This window comes from Hyperoodon ampullatus, assembly GCF_949752795.1.
Source record: "Hyperoodon ampullatus genome assembly, chromosome: 17".
Lineage (NCBI taxonomy): Eukaryota > Metazoa > Chordata > Mammalia > Artiodactyla > Ziphiidae > Hyperoodon > Hyperoodon ampullatus.
The window spans coordinates 3,919,781-3,942,681 of NC_136930.1; the positions used below are offsets into that span (position 1 = coordinate 3,919,781).

A 22,901-nucleotide genomic window follows, 5' to 3' on the forward strand; every position below is an offset into this window, starting at 1 on the left:
CTTCCTTTTCCCCCTCTGTCCCTATAGAAAAGAGGAGCTAACCTTCCCTCTACCTGGGACCAGTTCTTCCACCTGGCTTTGTTTTGATCATTGCCTCTTCCTGCTTTCTCATAAAACCTAAACCACGAACTACCCCCTTCTCTATTTTCCTGATTCAAGTTCTCTCTTTTAATAAGATTCTTTTTGGTTAGTTTTAAACTCAACGAGCTCATTAAAATAAATAAAACAAAACCTTCCTTCAACAACCTGTCTAATCTCCAGCTACTCAGCTCTGTACTCTTCATCAGAGCATAACTTCTTGAAAGTATTGTCTGTACTCTGTTGGTTCCATTTCCTAACCTTGACTTTCTACTCAACCCACCACACCCATTAATTACTTCATTGAAACTCTTCTCCTGAGGTTACCAGTGAGTTCCCATGGGAGCTTTTTGGTCCTCATTTTCTTGGCTTTTCAGCTCCCTTGGAGACTCTTGACAGTGACCTTGGCTTCTGTGACATCATATTCTGATTTTTCCCCCTCTTGATAGTCTCCATCTTCCTTGCAGACTCATCCTTCCTTACCGAGCTGTTAGATTTTCTACTTTGCTTCTTATTAAGTGTTGAAAAGATAAAAAGAATATTGATAAAATAGATAAATGGTATGACTTTGAGCATTCATATACACATGACCTTTGACATGTGTGCACATGTTTCTCTCCAGGATAGGAGTTTGCTTGAAATTGGCAGGATTGGTAGCCTGTGAACATTTCTAAATTTGCCTGATATTATCAAATTGTTTTCCAAAGGATTTTTAAAAAACAAGTCATACTCTGACCATTACAGAGTAAAGCTCCTTTTGCTCTATGAGATTACCAAACATGATATGGTTAGACTTTTTAAGTTTTGCCAATCAGATGAATGTAGAATCATATCTCATTTAGGTCTTAATTTGCATTTCCCTGCATTTCCCTGCTCCAGTATATGATATCTTTTAAAATTATATTTACAATTTGTGCACTGATTTTGTCCAGTTCAAACTTGCTAATCCTCTAATCATTTATCTTAGATTGCTTTTTAGTATAACACAGGAACAATTATTACCTGTCAAAAGTGGCAGCTTTATTCTGCATTGCCAATATGTATATCTTATATTTCTTTTTCTTGCCTCTTTCCTGCTAGGACCTCCAGTGTAATGCTGAAAAGAAGTGTGAGAACAGTCATTCTTTTATACTTTTCTTTACCTTAATATTTCAATGTTTCACCATTCAGTTTGTTTTCTATAAGGGTTTTGTACATACCATATATTAGGTTAAGAACTTTCTCTTATGGCCCCAGTTTGTTAAAATATTTCAAGTTAAATCATAAGTGGATGTTTCACTAAAACAAGTGGTTTTTGTGCATTTTTGAGATAATCATATGATCTTGCTCCTTTAATTTATTAATGTGGTCAGTGTTTACTGATATTATTATTGTTATTATTTACTTATAGCAAAATTTGCTTCTTTGGTGTACAGATCTATGAGTTTTGATAAATGCATTCAATCCTGTACCCACCATTAGAATCAAGACGTAGAACAGTTCCATCATTCCAACGGTTAACTAATTCTACTTCTTTGTAGTCAACCCAACCCCAGCTCTTGCCTTTGGCAATCACTGATCTGTTTTCTGTCTCAATAATCTTATGTTTTCTAGAGTGTCAGATAAATGGAATCATTTACTATGTAGCTTTTTTTTTTAACATCTTTATTGGAGTATAATTGCTTTACAATGGTGTGTTAGTTTCTGCTTTATAACAAAGTGAATCAGCTATATGTATACATATATCCCCATATCCCCTCCCTCTTGCATCTCCCTCCCACCCTCCCTATCCCACCCCTCTAGGTGGTCACAAAGCACCGAGCTGATCTCCCTGTGCTATGCGGCTGCTTCCCACTAGCTATCTATTTTACGTTTGGTAGTGTATATATGTCCACGCCACTCTCTCACTTCGTCCCAGCTTACCCTTCCCCCTCCCTGTGTCCTCAAGTCCATTCTCTAGTAGGTCTGTGTCTTTATTCCCATCTTGCCCCTAGGTTCTTCATGACCATTTTTTTTTTCTTTTTTAGATTCCATATATAAGTGTTAGCATACAGTATTTGTTTTTCTTTTTCTGATTTACTTCACTCTGTATGAGAGACTGTAGGTCCATCCAACTCACTACAAATAACTCAATTTCATTTCATTTTATTGCTGAGTAATATTCCATTGTATATATGTGCCACATCTTCTTTATCCATTCATCTGTCGATGGACACTTAGGTTGCTTCCATGTCCTGGCTATTGTAAATAGAGCTGCAATGAACATTGTGGTCCATGACTCTTTTTGAATTAGGGTTTTCTCAGGGTGTATGCCCAGTAGTGGGATTGCTGGGTTTCACTTGAGATTTGAGATCCATTCATCTGAGAGTCAGCCCTGTTGCTGTGTTTATTGGCACCTTGTTCCTTTTTACCACTGAATAGTTCTCCATTGTGGGGATGTGTCATTTGTCTATCCATTCACCAGTTGAAGGGCATTAGGGTTGCTTCAACACTTGAACTGCAGGGCCACAGCACTTGCTAACTTATGTCCTATCTATTGTAGAATCCTTTCTCTCAGTGAAAGACAACGCCATTCCTCCAGCTATGCAGACACCCAGGTGTCATTCTGGATACCTCCCTCTCTCTGCTTCTCTGTAACCACACCGTCACTTAAACATGACGATGTTTAAATACCTCTCAAATCTGTTTTCTTCTGTCATTATCTAGCTTATCAGACTATTCCATCTCCTCCTTCTAATGCTACAAAAGCATTTTCTTATCTCCTCTCTTCTGTATTCACCCCTGAATTTGCTCTGCCAAGTCTGTTTTTCATTTTTGCAGCAACTCCTCTTTCTCCACTCATCAGGATATAAAAGAATCGAGGAAGAACAAGCTCTTCTCAAACTGAGACAGTAAACAAGCATCTGTAACGTGAGCTTTCAGCTATACATTAACACAAAAAGGCTACTTCTTTAAGAGCTCAGGTGCTATTGACCTTAGCATCTCCCTTGCTATTTACAAATCCAGTTTCCCTGAGGTCCCCACGCTACTGTTCCTATCTACCCATCTTTATTGCCCAGGCTCTGTAGCTCAAATAAACTTGTACCCATTATTATACAAGCATGCCATTTTCCTCTGAACATGAAGTTTTGTTCAGTGTTCTACCAACCTCTAATGATTTTGCCTTCATCTTTACTTAGTCAATTTTTACTATAGCTTAACTCAATGTAAAAGAAAACTATCATTTATTGAGGTCTTTGTATGTGTTAAACCTTGTGTTAGAAAGCAATGCCTCAGTGAAGTGGATATGTTTATGCCTGATTTACATAGCAGGTGATTGAGATTAGAGACTGGGAAATAACTTTTCTAAGATCATATAACTAAGGAGAATCATCATCAGGGTTCAAACTGAACAGGGTCTAGTGCAAAAACCTGTTATGTGACCGCCACCTTTCACAGCCTCATGAAACCTTCCCTTACCATATCAAACTTTAAAAGCCTTTAATTTGGCCCCTGTATAAATATTTCACCTCCTTTCTCAGCACATGGTCCTGTAGGGTCATTGACTAATATAACTTATTTCTCCATTAAGAATGACAGATTCTTGAGAGTTAGTTTACTGAGTCTTCTGTTTCTTCTGTGTATCTCTCAAAATATGTACCACTTCTTTTGTATATCACAAATTTTACATTTCATGTAATAGATGCTAAATAAATGCACATTAAGATTTGAAAAAAAAACCTAAATAAAACCCTAGTCAAGGGAAAAATATGAAGCATAATTTTAGCTATGTTCTGGCTAGCAACCTCAAAGAGTATTCCATTTAGAAGATGTGAATATTGCTATGCTAAAATCAGAAAACAAAACCAGAGAAGAATATGTTTTAAGAACATGTTTCCTACAGATTTGTGTATATATTTATTTTGATTTTAATGGATTAGGTTCAATTCTATATACTGGACTGACCTTAGTGTCTGCATCCAGGGCTTCTGACCTCACATATTCTCTCCATTAATCCCTCTGTTTTGAGTATCCAGGCAGTGAGGTAGAGAGATGTGATTCTCATCCCAAATCTTCCTGATTTAGTGTGTAGGCATGAGTAAAGATTTACTTTGCGAGGCCTTCAGTTCATTTTAAGAAGAGAATAATTCCCCTCTGAGTTTGAATATAAATAAATTGGGTTAACACCTAAAGAGTTTTTGAAGACTTTGTAAAAAAAAAGAAAAAGCTTTATGTAACTTTAAATATTATTTTTTCATTCCTAATTAATTTCAGAAGGATTCAAGAAGAGATGACAAAATACAGAAGCACTAGTTACTAAAATATTGTTCACTTTCCTCATCATTATTATACAAAATTGCCTGTCTTCCTGCCCTACAATCTTATCACTGTCAGGAACAATTTTTCAGAAACTTTATGTGTAAGAGGCACTCTACATATAGATCCTATGGGGAAATATTTACAAAAGAATAAGTCATGATAATTCCTTTCTAAGAAATTCATATATAGTTGGGGAGATAAGGCTTGTTCACAAGGGGAAAAAAACTATTATACAAGGTGTAATTATGATAAATTTCAAATCAGTAGCATAAATGTGCCAGGGTCTAGAGCAGAGGTAAGGATGAAGTGTGGATTGAGTCAAATTGTGTAGCCTGTGATTTTTGGCCAAACAGGATATTTTGGACTCCTTTAGTCAACAGAAACCACAGAATACATCTGAGCTACAGAATGACCTGATGTGGATGATATTTAGGAAGATGAATATAGAGGATAGAAAACTGGCAGAAGGCAGACCTGTTAGGGATATAATTGTCCAGACAGGAAACTGTGTATACCTGGATAGGGATACTGGTGATACTAGTGACCACTGTTTGTTTAATACTTACTATTCCAGGCCCTGTCATGGGTGCTTAGCATATATTACTTCCAATTCTCACGGTAACCAAGTGAGGTCCATATTATTGTCTTCATCTTGCAGATGAAGAAAGAGTTTCACAGTGATTAGGTGATTTGTTCAATGAGATTATAAATCAAGTCATCAGGTCTGTCTGGATCCTAAGATGTACTACACAACAGCACCCTCATTTGTGAAAGTTAGGTGGATTTGGGTAATGGATGTAGCTGCAAAATTCTATTTGAGCTTCTAAGCCTGATTGCTTTGAATTTTCAAGGAGGCCTAAAGAGGCCAGAAAATGAACATGGCCAGGGTCACAAGCAGGACGGTTGCACAAGATGATTTCAGGAAAAGTGAGGATGTGCATCTCATTCTGCTGCTTAAAATCATTTTACAAAAGGCAAGACCTAGGATTCCAGTAGCCCCAGGAGAAGAAACACAAGTTACGTTCACTCCAAAGCATATATGAAACATGTCAGATCATTTCTGGCTGAAAGATTTTGACTACCTTGGGTAGAAACCAAAGCATGGGGTCAGCAGGCACCTAAATGAGGGCAGCAGGGCAATCACAAGAACCCTGACCTACTTTACAGTTTGGCTAGTTTGGCCTTTATGTCAGGGCCTTTTTATTGAAGTTGCTAGATTTTTCCCCATTAAGAAAAATTAAGTATTTTCAATATATGCTCGAAATCCATTTCTTACTTAGAAGGTCTCATTATATTGTCACCAAATCAAAAGAATTGAAAGGAAATCAGTGCCCTTAAAGTACACAGACTGCTCAAGTACTACGTTTAAGGCAGTTTCCCCTTTGATTTCTAACAAACAATATTATTAATTCATTGCTGGAGATGGCACAGAAGTAAAACCAGAGTTAAAATAAGCCTCCCTACTGCATGATCATTACAGTCTTTATAGGTTTAAATCGCTTCTATGTTGTACTTTGCCAAAGCCATTCTTGAATGAGACCTTGCACTCAAATAGTATTTGTGTTCTTTAATGAATAGAAGTGTAGCAAAGTATCTTTTTAATGATTGCCACAAACGTCATTAACATTCTTTACTCATAAAGAACCATATTTGACATAGAACTCAGCAAAATATCAGAGTAAAAACAAATTTTCCCTATAATAACTTTGACTTTTGTGACATTTGTGTGGGGAAAAATAAGTCTGCCTGACCTTTCAGCCAGAACAAATAAGATTCCAATTGCCAAGTTCACAAAGTTAACTCTAGCAGCAGAAAATGAGATACAGTTTTGCGATCAAAATGCTAGTATAGTGTGGTGATGGCATCAACCAAATCTTGGAAAGATTCACATCCCAATTTCTATGGATGGAATTTTTCATGTCTAGGCTTCAAAAGAAAGGTTCATGATGTTACTGGAAAAGTACATGGTGAGTAAAGAGGGGACAGTCCCTGTGTTGACATAGGAACACAATATCAATGTCCCAGAGAATGTCATAAATTACAAAATAATACTTGAATAGTGTCTCAGATTTTCTAAATTGCCTTGGGATGCATCTCCTTACTCCTCACATCTAGGCCTTTGGAAAGTACCATCAGCTTGGCCTCTAGAAGCACAGCAGCCTCCACCCATGCTCCCTGCAATCCAGTTCCACAGGGAGCATTTAAGTGGGTTCACCCTGCACAGCAAGCAAGAAACAGCCACCTACTGAGGCTGCCTGGTCCTGCCCAGCCTGGCCCGGCTCCCTCCCTAGCCTCATCTCCTGTCACTCACAGTGATCCCACTATGTGGCCCTCTTTCTGCTCTTTGAAGAGCAGAAAATGCTGACCTCAGGGCCTTTGCACTTACCCTTCTCTTCCTGCAGCTCCCTCCCCTGAACCTTCTCAGGGCTAGCACTGTCATGTCATTCAGATCTCAGCTGCAATGTCCCCTCCTAAGAGAACCCTTCCCTAACTACTCAATTGAATTTACCCACCACACACGCACTCTCTCTGTTTTCTTTGCTTCATAGAAATAATTCTCTGAAATGACCTTGTTTGTGTATTTGTTCATGGTCTCTTCTCCACAACCTGTAGACTCCCCAAGATGGGGGACCCTGGCTGTCTTGTTCACAACTCTGTCTCAAGTGCCCAGATCACTGCTGGGAATGAGGTGGACCCTCAGTGAATATGTGTGGAATCTTCACAATTATCCTGATTTAATAATATGGCATTTCCCCTTCAACCAGGAAAGTTGGCTTCCTAAACCTTCTTATGCCTCTGCCTCTGTCTCTGCTTCTACCTCAGGAAGCTACAGTTCACAGTTGATGTATTTAAAATCGTGGAGAAAAATAGAATAGGGAAAGAGCTGAAGGAAAGAGGGGTCCACAATCCCAAATTAGCCCGTAGAGTCTACATAAATATTCTACATGGACCAAATTTAAGTAACAAAAGTAGTACACTAAATAAAAGAGAACATAATTGCACTTGACATAACTTAGTAATTAGAGATTCTAAAGATTTCATTTCTATTTTCTAGTCTGTGCTTCCTAGACTTTTTACAGACTCTCTTTCCCTTGTTCTTTCTCTGAGATGCATTAAGGTTTCCCAATGTTCCCTATAAAAGGTGACTATAAAATGATAAGTCTTTCATCAGTCCACTCAAAAAAATAAATCATCTTATTTTATCATTAAGACTATTGCTTTCTGTTTCCATATCTGGCCCATTTTCAACTATCAAAAACACACTCACATGAGGCAACATGAAGTAATAACAGATTTTGGCCATAGAGTAGAGAAGTTTGGTTTAAATGTGAGCTCTACCACTTCCTGGTTTTCATTTAACCTCCCCAAGTCTCAGGCTCGATCTGGAAAATGGGAAAAACAACTAATCCACGGAGTTAATTTCAGGATGGAGGGGAAGAATATACGTAAAATGGCTTTATGAATTGGGTATGTTTATAAATGGTATAGAATTATCATCATTGTCATTATCATCATTATCATTATCATCATTATCATCATCACCATCATCATTATCTTTGACCCAGGTCAGACATTATTGGTGGTTTTTTAATCAGCATATAATATTTCTCTTTTCCCAGTACCAGTCACAAAAATAAATGAGGCTGTATAGCAGCTGTTAAGACTTCACTGAAGTCTAGCTGTGCCACTTAGTAGTTATGTGACTTCTCTCCAGTTACCCAGTCTCACTAAGATCCAGTTTCCTCACCTGAAAAATGAGGAAAATAATTGTCTTTACTTCAGAGGCAGGAAACAAGGATAAAATAAGAAAATGCCCATAGGGTTTAATAGGGTATCTGGCACATGATAAGCACTCAATTATCATTTACGGTAGTACCAAAGTCTCTCAGGGTAGAAACTTGGGAAAGGCGTGCTGTTCTATAAAAATATATATTAGAGTCCACAGTACTTCAAAAGCTATTTAAATCTTCTTGATTTAATGCATCTGAAGGGTTGCTTCTTCTACCCAAAGTGACTGAGTTCAACAGTAATGAAGTCATGCTCCCTCGAAGCTTTCTACTGAGATCTTAAACTTCCCAAACTCTTCACCTCGACATCCCTGAGGTGGGCATACCCAGGCATCTTCTGAACTTAGACAGCTGCTGTTAGTACCTGATGATGTTTTTATCAATGTGTAAAACCACGAAGTAAATCCAAAGGTAATAAAGATACACATTATATTAGAAAACCCAATAAGTAGAAACCTAAATTCACTAAACAAATTACTTGTGGGGTATACACATTTCCAAAGAATCATTTGCTTTACAAAATGACTGATTATAGGGTTCTTTGCAGTAAAGAGTTCCTTGCAATACTATGCAGCAATCAAGGGAATATCTTTATGAATTAGATACACATGTAGCAATACCTATGGGTCTTAACAACATGGCACTGGATGAAAAAGAAAGTAAACTATTTTTAATACAATGCCATTTAATAAACAAATGCATGCAAACAGAACAAATACAAGAACGAATACCAGTTTTTTCGAATGTTACACATACATTCACCATGTGACCCAGAAAGCCCACTTATAGTTATTTATTCTAGAGAAAGGAAACATACATTCACACAAAATCGTGCATTTGAATATTTACAGCAGTTATATTTATAATCACCAAAACATGGAGAAAACACAAATGTCCTTCAAAGGGTAAATGGATAAACAAACTGTGTGAGGTGAACGTGATAACCCCTACGTTATGGAAGCTGGCCCAAACTGTGGTACTTCTATACAACAGGACACTACTCAGCAATAAAGAGAAATGGTTGATTGATACAGGCAACAACTTAGATGAATCTCAAGTTGAGTGAAGAAAACCTAATCTCAAAATATTAAACACTGTATGATTCTGTTTATATAACATTCTTGAAGTGTCAAAATTACAGTGATGGAGAACAGATCAGTAGTTGCCAGGGTTAGGTTTAGGGTTGAGTATAACTATAAATGGGTAGCACAGGGAGTTTATTTAGGATAACCTTAGCCTGACTGTCATGACAAGTTTAATGAATCTACACATCTGATAAAATTTTATAGAGCTATACACCAAAGAAAGAAAAATAGTGTGCTTATAAAAACTGATGAAAGCCAAAATAAGGTGTGTAGCTTGGTTAATAGTATTGCTCCAATGTCAATGTCAAAATTCTGATTGATAATTGTAATATGATTATGTAAGGTGTTATCCTTGGGGGATTCTTGGGGAGGATCACTTGGGAACTCCATACTATTTTTTCAACTTCTATGTGAGTCTAAAATTATTTCTAAGTGAAAAGTTTTTTTTAAGAACAAATGCCAATTAAAAGAATGCATATTAAACACATTTTCATGGTTGCCTATGTGAAGAAGGAAATGGGGACCAGAGTGGGAGAGAGAAAGATATTCCAGAGTCTATTTAAATACTTGATTTGTAATTTTAAGGGGCGACATTGCAGCTCTCTAGTACTAGATTATACACACCATGAGGTCAAGAACTGTTTATTAGTCATTTCTGGATCTCTCAGTGACTAGCATAGTGATGTGTGTATATTAGGTTCAGAATGAACATTCATTCTATTGTTAAACAAATTAACTAGTGAACATATCTGTTTCATAGCTGAACTCTATAAAGCAAACAATCCTAAATTTACAGGTCTGTTTTAAGTCTGTTTTCATGGAAATGTTGATATTTTGTGAACGCATACTTTAACCATTCCGCTTTATATTTAGGTCTCAAACATTTTTGTATGACGCAGTTACATCATGCCTAGTTCTTCCCCCAAAGTGGATGTGACTGCCATCAGTAAATTCAGGAATTCAGTGGAAATAGCAGATGGGAGACCACTGTGGTCTGAGAAGGGCCTTCGTGTCTCTTCCCATCAAGATTTTCCTTTCAACAGAAAAGAAATTATAGTTTCTAGAAACGTCCACATAGAGGTTTCTGGAATCCAACTGGAACTCTTGAATTAAGATGCCCCATTAATCAAATCACATTTTTTTTCACTAGTTTTTGTATTTTCCTCATGCTCCTCTTTGACCTTAAGTGGGCCTGCATGTAATTTAATATTCCTTTATGATATTTTATGAATCAGGGCCATGTTTCTCAACTAGCAACTGCAGCCCTTAAATGTGTAATGAAGGTTGAGAAGCGATCTTACTCCTTGTTGCTGGTTTATGCTGGAGAAGAGTGAAAACATGTAAGAAGAAGAAAGAAGAAAACATGTATCATGTTAAATGATGACATGGAGAAAAGACAGAAGTTAGTGGAAGGCAGAGAAGGAGGAAGGAGGGGGATGGGAGAGAGAATTTGTACGTGGAGGTGGGGAGGTGATGGTAAAATAATGGGTTTTTCAGTAACTAGGTAAACATGAAGGGGGGGGTGCTCTGAAAAGATCATATGATCTGAAAACATCATTGAACTACCTTGGAGGGAAGTTTTCTAAAAGACCCTTTGCTAGCTTTTCTCATCTCTGAATGCTGTTGTCATTCTGAGAATAGGACAAGTGGTTTTCTTATTCTTGACAGGGAAGGCAGGGTATTTTCCTCCCTGTCATATAAGAAAGTCAACCATGTGACTCTTGATTACCCTGCTGCCATATTGAATAGGAAGTGTCTTCCTTTTGCTATGAACAGCACGTCTTCCGTTTTGTCTCTTGCCTGAGCCGGGTAGAAACAAAAACTGATTACAGAAATAGGCTGGCTTGGCATGCCCTGTATGACAAACTTAATTGAGCAATAAGTTAAAAATGTAAGAATTTTGTTAGGCTTCATGAAAATAGAAAATTGTGTGGATTTGAGAGAGATCTCCTCTTAAAAATAAAAAAGGGGCCTTCCCTGGTGGCGCAGTGGTTGAGAGTCCACCTGCTGATGCAGGGGACGCAGGTTCGTGCCCCGGTCTGGGAAGATCCCACATGCCGCGGAGCGGCTGGGCCGGTGAGCCATGGCCGCTGAGCCTGCGTGTCCGGAGCCTGTGCTCCGCAACGGGAGAGGCCACAATGGTGAGAGGCGCGCGTACCACAAAAAAATAAAATAATAAAATAAAATAAATAAAAATAAAAAAGGATCTGTTTTAAAAAATGCTAATTGCTCTCCCAGATTTTGTTTTCAAATTCACGTCTTTAATCTGGGCAACTTTCACTTACCTAGTTCCTCCTCCTGCACAATCCTTGAGGAGAAAAATAAGGCTCTAGATTCACTTCTGGCAAACATCTTAGCCTGGATCCGCCAGAAAGCAGAGCCTGAGACAAGAGCCAGTGTGTATGTGGTTTATTTGGAGAGGTAGTTTCAGGGAATAGGAGACAAGAAAGGAGGGACCACCAGCCCAGGGTACACTGTGGGGCTGGTCTCCACTGTGGGAAATGGGCTAGACACCCCCGGGTGAGGGGAGAGGGAGTTCTGATCCAGTGACTCCTCTGATCCTCCCTGGTCAAGGGTGGCCCCAAGTATGAGAAGTCCTGGGGCAAAGATTAGGAGGAAAGACCGCAGCTCCAGCAAGGTTCCACTCATTACCCCTGTATGAGGTCAATAAACTCAGCAACAGCTTAAGTAAAGTTAGACAGAGGCTGGGAGGCATGTCACATGGCAGCCGTGGGGGTCAAGACAATCGCTCCTCGACACTTTTAAACATTTTCATGCTTATTTGTGACAAAGTTCAATAATAAATAAATTGAAGTATCTCAGGCAGCTGTTGACAAGCAGATGGCTCCGTGTCAGGACCCAGAATAGGAATCTCAGCCTTGCCTAGAGAATCTCACCCTTTAAAGCCTACTCTGAACCGCAGGTGTATCAGGTTCAACTCCATATTGAGGGAACGAGTTAGTTCTGACCCAAATAGCATTTAAAAAAATTTTTATGGAGGTATAGTTGATTTACAATATTATATTAGTTTCAGGTGTACAGCTTAGTGATTTAGTATTTTTGCAGATTATACTCCATTAAAAGTTACTACCAAGACTTTCATAAGACTTATAATGGCTATGAGTCCCTGTGCTACATGATATAGCCTTGTTGCTTATCTACTTTATATATAGTAGTTTGTATCTGTTAATCTCATTCTCCTATTTTGTCCCTGCCCTCTTCCCTCTCCCCTTTGGTAACCACTAGTTTGTCTTCTATGTCTGTGAGTCTGTTTCTGTTTTACATATACATTCATTTGTATCATTTTTTAGATTCCACATATAAGTGATATCATACAGTTCTTGTCTTTCTCTGTCTTACTTCACTAAGCATAATATTCTCTAGGTCCATCCACTTTGTTGCAGATGGCAGAATTTTGTTCTTGTTTATGGCTGAGTAATATTCCCCAGATAACATTTTGATATAAGATGAACAAGTGACAATTTAGGCATCGGTAGCTGACACATTTTCCTGGACTGGAAACCTGAGGCTGCTTTATAACTTAAGATGCTGAAGTGGGTCTGGTTCTGTGTAGATAGCATGGATTTGGGGGACCAACAGAAATGGCATCTATGATCAGCTCAACTGCTTACTAGCTGTGCAACCTTCCTAAATGACCTCTGATGGTGAGGATTCCTCACGGGTCAGAGGGCATAGATAGCACCACCTTCATTAAGTGTCTGAGAAGAAAAAGAAAATGTATATAAAGCATTTTACCCAGTGCCTCTGTGTTTTAGGTGGAAAGTTATTGTTAATTCCCTTTGTCTGATTATGTGCATTCATTCTCGAAAGATGAAAAACAAAAGCAAAGCTTGAAACTGCTCAGATACTGTCTTAACCTGCCTCAGACAGGGTCCATGTACACCCCTCAGCTGCCATTCAAAACCATATTGGGAGTTCAAGTCAGGGTGGCATGGCACCTCCTTTTTTTAATGTCAGCAAGTTTAATTTAATTCTGGGCTGTGGTAAAACAGCAGAAGGGTGTAGGCGGTCTTTTGTTCTTTATGCGGTGTGCTAAAAATTACACGATAGACAGTAAATTAAGAAAAGCTGCCCTATAAGTTTCAATTAAACCTTACATTGATTTTAATATTTAATATATCATCCTGAATCACATTTCCATAAACCACAATAGAAGTTCAGGCAAAGGCTGTAAGAACATGTTAGATTTTTACTGCTATTATTTTTCCTCAACTAAAACCATCCCCTAAATAAAGCGTGAAATCAGTCGGATTTTCCTCTATGACGTAAAACACAAAATCAAGTCTCATTGATCACTAATGTGGTTGAATTGAGTCCAAAGCACAATGCATGACTTTAGTTCATAAATTACCAGAAGAGCTCAAATTCTATCCTGAAAGAATGCATGTACGTTCCCATTCTCTCTTGACTTATGTTGTGATTTTAAAGAAAATTGGCTGGCAGGCACTAGTTGATAATAAAATATGATATGATGACACAAGAGGAAGGTCTGTGTGACAGAATGCTCAAAGATGAGATTAACAACAAAAAAGGTTTTAAATACTTTATATGCTATTACATACACAACTGTCAATTGCCAGCCCACAGCGACGCCTTTTCAGCTGAACCTGTATGATGTGTGGTGTGTGTGTGATGATGTTGGTTCTTGACGCACCCCGTGTGTGTGTATGTATTATATATATACATATATATATATATATACACACACAAATATGTTTGAACCTCATAATTCAGCTTTAAGTTTAGATTAATGAACTTACATTTAGACTGATGAGTTGGAAAGGAACAAAGAGAGAGAAAATACGTATCGCAGAGTAATCACCTTCAGGGACTTGTAATCTAGTGAGAGTCAAAAATAAATAGCACATGAAGCAACTCGACCAAATACCTATTGCGTTGCCTATCACTCATCCAATGGCAGATGTCACTTACTGATACCAAGGAGCTCAAAGGCCAGCTCAGAATGCTTCCCAACTCAGTTATCTCCAACTGATCAGAGTTTGCATGCAAAACAAATCTATTTTTCACTCAAGAATTAGGGATCATGGGGTGTCCAGACTTTTGGTGCTGAGTGAGTTCAATAGAATCTCAGGGGGTAAGAATCACTGTGGTAGGAAGAGAGGTTAGGAAAAGCCTGAGCTAAGCCTGGAGGAGTGGCACTTGGACTTGGCTGGACACCTGGTGCCGGAGGACAAATGTGAGCAGACACCAAAGGAAGAAGAAGGACAGGCAGGGAGGGGGAAGCCGTCTGCACGGGTCACGTGTGCATTTCCATGTGAGAAGATAACCTGTAACGTCAGACTTGATAGGAGAAAGTGTGGAGAGCCCGGCAGAGGAAGTTGGGGGCCATCTGGGGGCCACTGGCGCGGATGCCATGTGAGTGGTATTTTGGAAGATTTACATCCAGAGGAAGAGAGTGCATCATTGAGGGTGCTGCTATGAGCCTGTGATGTGACCAAGAGGAGGGTTTGAGTGTAAGTGGCTGATATGAAGGCAATTCTAGGAAACACTGGTGGGGGTGGGGAAATGGGACCGGGAAGGGAGGACAGTCAGAAAGGTGGGTGTCAATGAGTAGGTCGCACTGTGGGCCTTGGGGACTCAAGCCCCCCAGGGACTCACTTCAGAATTACAGCACCTGAGGCAGCTGGGGTATTTTTCCAACCATACCTCTGGTCATTGGCAGAGGACTGACCCAGGGCATTCACTCCTCAGCCCTTCCAAGCTGCCTGCATAGGGGTCAAGAGAAAACCCTCATCTCGTACCAGAGCGTGGGTGACAAGGGGCCATGGACAGGGATTCAACTCGCCATGAAGCTTCCCCAGATTCTCTGTGTTTCCAATCCTCCTAGTTCAATTATGGGGAGGCCCAGCCATTTCTGGCTACTCTATAAAGATGGATTTTCTAAAGATATCTGTGTCATTTTGGTCAGCATATCCACTGAGAAAAGGCAGCCAAAATTGCATCTAGGATTAGACATCACGGAAACCTTATCACATTAATTCCAAGCCCCTACCATTCAACTTTCTCCTAGGGGTTTGAAATAACCCCGGCGCCCCCTTAGGTAGGCTCTGGGAAGGGAAAGACCCCCTGAGCACTCACCCTCCCTGAGAGAAGCTGGATGCCCTGTCCCGAGGTTGCCTGATGTACTCAGGTGTGGTGCCTTTTAAGTAAAGCCTTCTCAGTGGGCCTCAAACCCAAGCCTAGGGACGAGGTGCACCATGCTTAGTAAGGTTGGCACAGTCTCAGTGTAAGTAAAGGTGAGCCCATCTTGTGGCTTTAAATTCTAAAATGCCTCCCAAATCATCAGTAAGTGGGCCTGAATTTGAGACTCTGATCCCATGACCTACCCAAGATCTCCACTTGGATATTTAAAAACATTTCAAAATTACCACGTGTGAAGTCCATCATCATCCAGTAATCTGCTCATTGCGGTAAATGGCAGCTCCATCTCCGTAGTAGCTCAGGACAAACAGCTTAGAATCAAGGTTGCTTCCTCTTGGGCTTCCCTGGTGGCACAGTGGTTGAGAGTCCGCCTGCTGATGTAGGGGACACGGGTTCATGCCCCAGTCCGGGAAGATCCCACATGCCACAGAGTGGCTGGGCCCGTGAGCCACGGCCACTGAGCCTGCACGTCCGGAGCCTGTGCTCCGCAACGGGAGAGGCCACAACAGTGAGAGGCCCGCGTACCACAAAACAAACAAACAAACAAACAAACAAAAAAAAACAAAGATTGCTTCCTCTTTCTCTCACACCCACATCTGATCTGGCAGCAAGTTCCATTGGCCTTAACTGCCAAATAAATACCCAGAATCTGCCTCATTCTCCACCCAGATCCAAACAATGTCACTTGCAAGGTTATTGCAGTAACCGTGCTGATTCTACTCTGCGTCCCTTCATTCTATGCTTAGCACAGCTGTCAGAGGAACCTCGTGGCCAGATTGTGTCCCTCACCTGCTCAAACCTGCAAATCGCTTCCTTTCTCACTGATACAGTCTGCACAGAGCCCACCAGGCCCTCTGTGACCAGACCAGACCCTCCCATTTTCCCCTTTACTCCGCCCCCTCCCCCGCTCACACCCACCTACCTGGGGCTCCTGGGATGAACTCATCACATGACCACCTCGGCCCCTTGGACCTCCTGTCCTTTCTGACTGGAATGTTCTTCCTCAGGTTTTTGTTTTTTGGTTTTTGCTGTACGAGGGCCTCTCACTGTTGTGGCGTCTCCCGCTGCGGAGCACAGGCTCCGGACGTGCAGGATCAGCGGCCATGGCTCACGGGACCAGCCGCTCCGCGGCATGTGGGATCTTCCCGGACCGGGGCACGAACCCGTGTCCCCTGCATCGGCAGGCGGACTCTCAACCACTGCACCACCAGGGAAGCCCAAGAGGAAGCAATCTTGATTCCAAGCTGTTTGCCCTGAGCTACTACGGAGATGGAACTACATAAGAACTTGTTTATGTAATAGGTATCATTATGAGAGGTATGCATGAAAATTAAACAAAACAAAAATAACCATATCCCATAGGTAAATTTTATTTTCAGAGAAGACTAAAAATAAAATCAATAAAAGGGCCTTTTTATCAAACAAAAGATGCCAACCAAGTATGCTTTCACGTTGTATAAGCTCATACTGTATAAGAATGCTCTATACCATGATAGAAGCTCTTAATATCTTAATAGCACTAGTGCTATTCTCCTCTGAGAACCCAAATTAATTCTAATTATCTGAGCAAGAGAGAGAGGTGAGGGAAATACAGCTCACAGGTCAGATACATGCAGAGAAAGCCAAAGCCTCGTTAGTCTAAGAGGCAGTGTTGCTTTGGGAAGAAAAATAAAAGTATCGTGAGTGAGGAAAATGTATTGAGGTTCTTGTCCCATTGGAGGATTTCTGGGAGACCCCGAGGATATTCTCCATCTCTCTTTTCTTATCGCAAATATCCATGAAAGGCACAGGAGAGGCACGACACACACACGCACACTGGAGCGCTTAGGGGCTCTGGGTGAGAGGTGATCCCCAGGACGCTGTGAGGGGATGGCTCTGCAGCACAGGTGACAGCACACCCCGGTCCCCTCGGGTCAGCATGGCTCAGACTGACCTCTTAGGGCTGTGACCCCTAACGCTTGGGTCAAACATAATGTCAAGCAATGCATTCGTTCCCTCCTAACGCACATTTTTCCTCCTTGGAATGACCGATGGGAAGTAGAATCTAATTTTAAAACAATAGTCACCAGGAAATTTTCCACTGTAGAAATATAGCACAGAATATTGTCATTTTTACTGTATTGGCATAATGGAGACAACAGAAACTTGATGTTCTGGTGTCAAAACAAGGTTTTGTGGTCATGGCTGTTGTTTAAAATATTCAATACAGAATATTTAAGATGACAAACCATACAATTTCATTCCTTGTCAGTGCCTACTGTTGATGAGAGAGAGAGAGAGATAGATGATCTATAGACATATGTGTATTATGATATATATATATAGTGAATGTATATACATATATAATAGTTAAAGCTTTGCTTGTAGCCAGGCCACAGAAGAAAATACCAGTTGCTGGAATCAGTGTTTATTTATGTTGTTTCTTTAAAGCTCTTCTGCTCAGATTTTACTCTGCATTTTTCAGATAGTAAAAATAACATTTGTTAACAGCTAACCTGTTTAATGTGCTATAAGAGAAAGAAAATGCAATATTAGAATATATGTGCATAACGTCCTCATAGCTGTTAATGATTTCTGATTCAGCTATATCAGTAGTTAACATTTGATCAAATATTTTTTAAGGACTGAGGTATTCCTCATAAATATGGACTATCTGAAACTTGTTATATACATCTCATTTCCCCACAAGTAATGTAAAGATTATCTCAATCACATTAAATTGTAGATTAAAATACACACTAGATATATAATGCTTGACATGCTGAATGTTTGGAATTTTCCTCCCAAGCTTATCACTTTTGCCGTATTATGTTTAGGTCTGAAGTTGGTAATGTGAGGGGCTGTGAATTTAGTCCAGGTTGCTCTTTGCACCTGGAAAATATTGATGAAAAGGAGCTGAGAATTTAAATGCAATTTACATCTTCAGAAAATCAGCTGACTAGATTTTGTGTAGGTAGGTGGAGGGCGTGGGTTACGTGTCGGTGTCTTTGTGTGAGGTATGGTAGGGAGTTAAGTAGATGTGTTCGTGTGTTTACATCTTCAGTAATGCTGAGGAAATTACAAAATTAAGATATTCTTATGAATGAGATTATGTTGATAAGGTTGGTGCAGAATTCCTGGTGTCATTTTGTGATGTAAGGAAAACCCTATCTTCCATTAGCATGCGCCACAAGACGATAAATTAGAATGACCCTATCAGAAAATGAATCAGTCATACGGTAAAGATGGTAAACATCTTCTGAATGTGCTCACCTCAGAGGAAGTGTTGGACACACTGACATTTCCGAGTGGGGTTTACCGGGAACATCTCCTGTTAGCAGGAATGAGAGCTGTGTGTTTAAGCCACTACCCTCTCATGCTTACTGCATACTTCATCTTCGATGATGAAGACTTGAAACTTTTTCCTTCTTAAATGAAGGAAATCCATTGGTAATTATGCTAAAATTTTAACCATAAATATGGCTTTTTCTAAACCCTCCCTATATGAATGTTTTTTCATTGACATCAACTTCCTTGGTCACCTATGCCTATTGGGTGTTATTTGCCTTTTTATTAATACAGCAAAGCAGAATCCTAAGAAAAAGAACCTTAGTGACCCCTCCAAGCACCACCTGGATGCCATGCTGGATCCTTTTGATACTCACGAGGTGAAGAAACTACCTTGTTTCCCAGCAGAGTGGTGACCTTCTGTGTCTGCCCTCGGGAAGAACAGGCAAAGGCCAAATCCAACGTGATGGAAACACTCCCCAGAATAAAATGCCTAAAGGAGACAAGAAGAACTGAAGACATAAAACCACCTGAATTTTTAGGGTCAAAGAGTTGGCCTTATAGATGAGCCCAGAACACCGATAACCTTGGTGTGCAGCGACATCCCTGCATATCGTGAACACAGCACGTGCACAAGACACATCTTCTTGTTTAGCGCTCACACAGCCGTGAAGGAGGTACGGTTCTCTCCACCTTCAGATAAAGAAACTTGGATCAGAAGCTAAGTGGCCATAAGAATCAGAGGGGAGAAAATACTTCCCAGTTAAATCATAATAACACAGATGCCAAGAAGGCAAGGCTGCTTGGCCTTTGTCTTCTAAGTATGCAAAGGGTGGTTTTCCAGGGACAGGCCATCAGCCATCCTCCCCTCCCCCGGAGTAGACATGTGTTATAATGCAATGTGAAGGATCTGGATTAGACTAGGAGGGCAGCTCGCAACCATGAACTTCTCGACTCTGTCTATCCAGTAGATGGCTGCCAAGAACCATTCAAAAGCTAACTTGTGGGCTTCCCTGGTGGTGCAGTGCTTAAGAATCTGCCTGCCAATGCAGGGGACATGGGTTCGAGCCCCGGTCCGGGAAGATCCCGCATACAGCAGAGCAACTAAGCCCGTGTGCCACAACTACTGAGCCTGCGTGCCACAACAACTGAAGCCCGCGCACCTAGAGCCCATGCTCTGCAACAAGAGAAGCCACCGCAACGAAGAGTAGCCCCCGCTCACTGCAACTAGAGAAAGCCCGCCCTCAGCAACGAAGACCCAACGCAGCCAAAAATAAATAAATAAATTTACTTTTTAAAAAAAGCTAACGTGTGGAGTCACATATCAAGGCATCCCCTCGGCATCTCTGACCAGCGTTGTAAGTTCCCAGACTCCACTGGTGGGTTGGATGGAGCACAGTGGAAGCATCTTGTCAGATCCACTGAGTGACGGTGCAGAGGCAGCCGTGATGAGGGCCCTTCATGGAAGGCAGACAGCACAGGCTCACATTGCCGTCATAGCTGTCCACGACCAAGGGTGCAATTCAGCGCCTCCCAGGTTTCTTCAGTCCTGATTTTGATTCAGGGACGTCTTACACAGCTGTCCCTCGTTGGGGGCCCCTTTGTCTCCTGGGGTTCAGTTTCAGACCTGAGGCCTCACGTCTACCACATCATTAGTTCTTACCAAAGGGATTATAACTTCTTACAGAATATTTCTGTTTTAAAACCCCTTCCCTTTTTGAAACTCACCTAAGGGTGCTTAACACAAGAAGTAACTCCAAGGCTCTTGTCCTGGTAGCTATTAAAAACACAAACAAACCAAAACATCTGCACAGAAGAGTTAACTTGACAGTTTTGCTCCTGTTTCTGGAACACAATGACTTTTCACTGGAACACAAATCCTTCTTCATGTCATTCTAAATTTCTGTGGAAAAGAACTCATGAGTTTATTCTTTTATATTTATTTCTCAATTCCTATGCAGTGTACTAGATTAAAAGACACAATAGGGCTTCCCTGGTGGCGCAGTGGTTGAGAGTCTGCCTGCCGATGCAGGGGACACGGGTTCGTGCCCTGGTCCAGGAGGATCCCACATGCCGCGGAGCAGCTGGGCCCGTGAGCCATGGCTGCTGAGCCTGCGCGTCCAGAGCCTGTGCTCCACAACGGGAGAGGCCACAACAGTGAGAGGCCCACGTACCACACACACAAAAAAAAGACACAATAGTCTAGCTTCTTTGAATAATCCCTCATCTGTCCCCATTTGTTAGAACTGAATGACAAATATGACCAGTCTTCCTTTGCTTTCTGCATTGATATTCTGTCTCTAGAACAGCTGGTATTACCAGTTAGCTGAGAGGTGTTTGGGGCTGTTTGTCAACGTGGGCAAAATTCCCTGCCCTGAGAAGTAAATTATTATGAAACCAGATCTCCCTGGAGTCAAACCTCTGGCTGTACGCTCTGGAGAAGCACAACGTGGAACATCATGATACAGTTCAAACGTGGAACAAGAGCTGAAGCCCTGAAGACCTCTCTCAGGGACTTGCTCTACAACTGGAGGGCGCACAGCCCACACAGGAGATAGCCATGGCAGAGGGGAAAGAACGTGACACTGAAGTACAAATGTGTGTTTTCATCCCCCATTCATGTGGGGCAACATTTCCTTACCATGAGGTGTGAGGAACTGTGGGAACAGTTGTGACTCATGGTCCACATTTCTACTCACACTCATTGGGCCTCTTCTCTTCCAACCTTCCCTTCCAGCAGCTGATAAAGAAGATGGTGGAAAAAAATAATAATGTGACAAAATGTGGTAAACCATTTACATATTGACAAGATGGAGGAGAACCAATTGTGATCGCAAAGCCTCTTTATTGTCATCGTTTTTCAGAGCACAGACTTGAGAAAAGCCCAAGCTGACTGAGCTGTGGGCATAAGACCCCTGATGTCCATCACTGCTGATTTAGAGAAAGTAGAAAACTCTCCTGATACTGTGTAATACTCCAAATAGTGCTAATGTCCGCTGAATAGCATAAACCATTGTGTGCTTCCAGCTGGAAGCAAAAACTGATATGATGTAGGCTCTTGGTCCGTCTCATGAAAATAACTAATTATAAAGAAATAGAATTTGAGACTTTCCCCCCAATTCAATTTAACACACTTTGGTGAATCCCAGCGTGAACAGAAAATAGAGCTCAATGGTGAGCTTCAGTGATGAGTGGGCACCCTCCAGCCTGGAGGTCTGGAACAGAAGCCAACGCAGAAATAGATAAACCCACCCAGTGAGGTAGCTTCCATGTTAGCAGCATGCACAAGTCAGGTGCAGGGAAGGATTCTCGGTTGGGGTCATCAGGGAAGGTCTTCTGAGGTGAGATACATTAGAAGAGTTTTAAACCACAACTGTAAGTTTCCGTAGTGGAGAAAAGAGATAAGGTCATTCTAAGAAAAGGTAATGTGAATGTGCAAAATGCATTTCAGGCCAAGAGTGCTACATATGCAATACACTCCTTATCAGAATGCAGGGCATTTTCCCCATCTTTGTGTCTTTACATATGTAGTTCCCTTGGGCTTTTTTGGAAATTTTTGCATGTTCTGAATTTTTTAAATTCTGAAATCTTTTGCACATTCATGTTACCCATATATATAATGCTTGTATAAATATATATTATATATATAATGTGTGTGTTTTGGGGTAACCTTGGAATTTTTAAGTAGTCAGATAAAATTATTATAAGGACTTTGACTTTCTGGTCAACTTTCTTCAAGCAAGAAGGCAACCTTTGTATTCAGTGATGTATAGGTGTTAAACGAGCCCCTGCGGCTCTGGTAACCCCTACCTTCCCCCCTGCCACTGTCCTGTGCCATAATACTGTGATGGAAAAACAAAATCACCTTTTATTTCTGTTCCAGAATCAAATTTTAAAATGTTATTCATGGAAGGCATGAATGAAATGGAACACAAAGGAAAATATACAAACCAATTTTACATAAATCAGTAAAAACTGTGGCAAAGCAGCTTAGGAATGTTGACCTACAGTCAACTTGATCAAGACACTTATAGCAGAGGAAAGCTTTGGATTCACAGGGAGGGAAAATATAACATAAATCCATATTATGTTTTTTAAGTTTTAATTTTTATTTATTTTTTAAATTTTTATTTTATATTGGAGTATAGTTGATTAACAATGTTGTGTTAGTTTCAGGTGTACAGCAAAGTGATTCAGTTATATGTACACATGCATCTATTCT

General features: G+C 40.6%; 1 protein-coding gene across 1 annotated transcript in view; it reads left to right on the plus strand.

The window, feature by feature from the left end:
* Window positions 1–22,901, plus strand: part of XKR4 (XK related 4) — a gene marked incomplete at both ends in the record, with an annotated part of 321,432 nt that overhangs the window by 172,480 nt on the left and 126,051 nt on the right. The window lies entirely within an intron of this gene.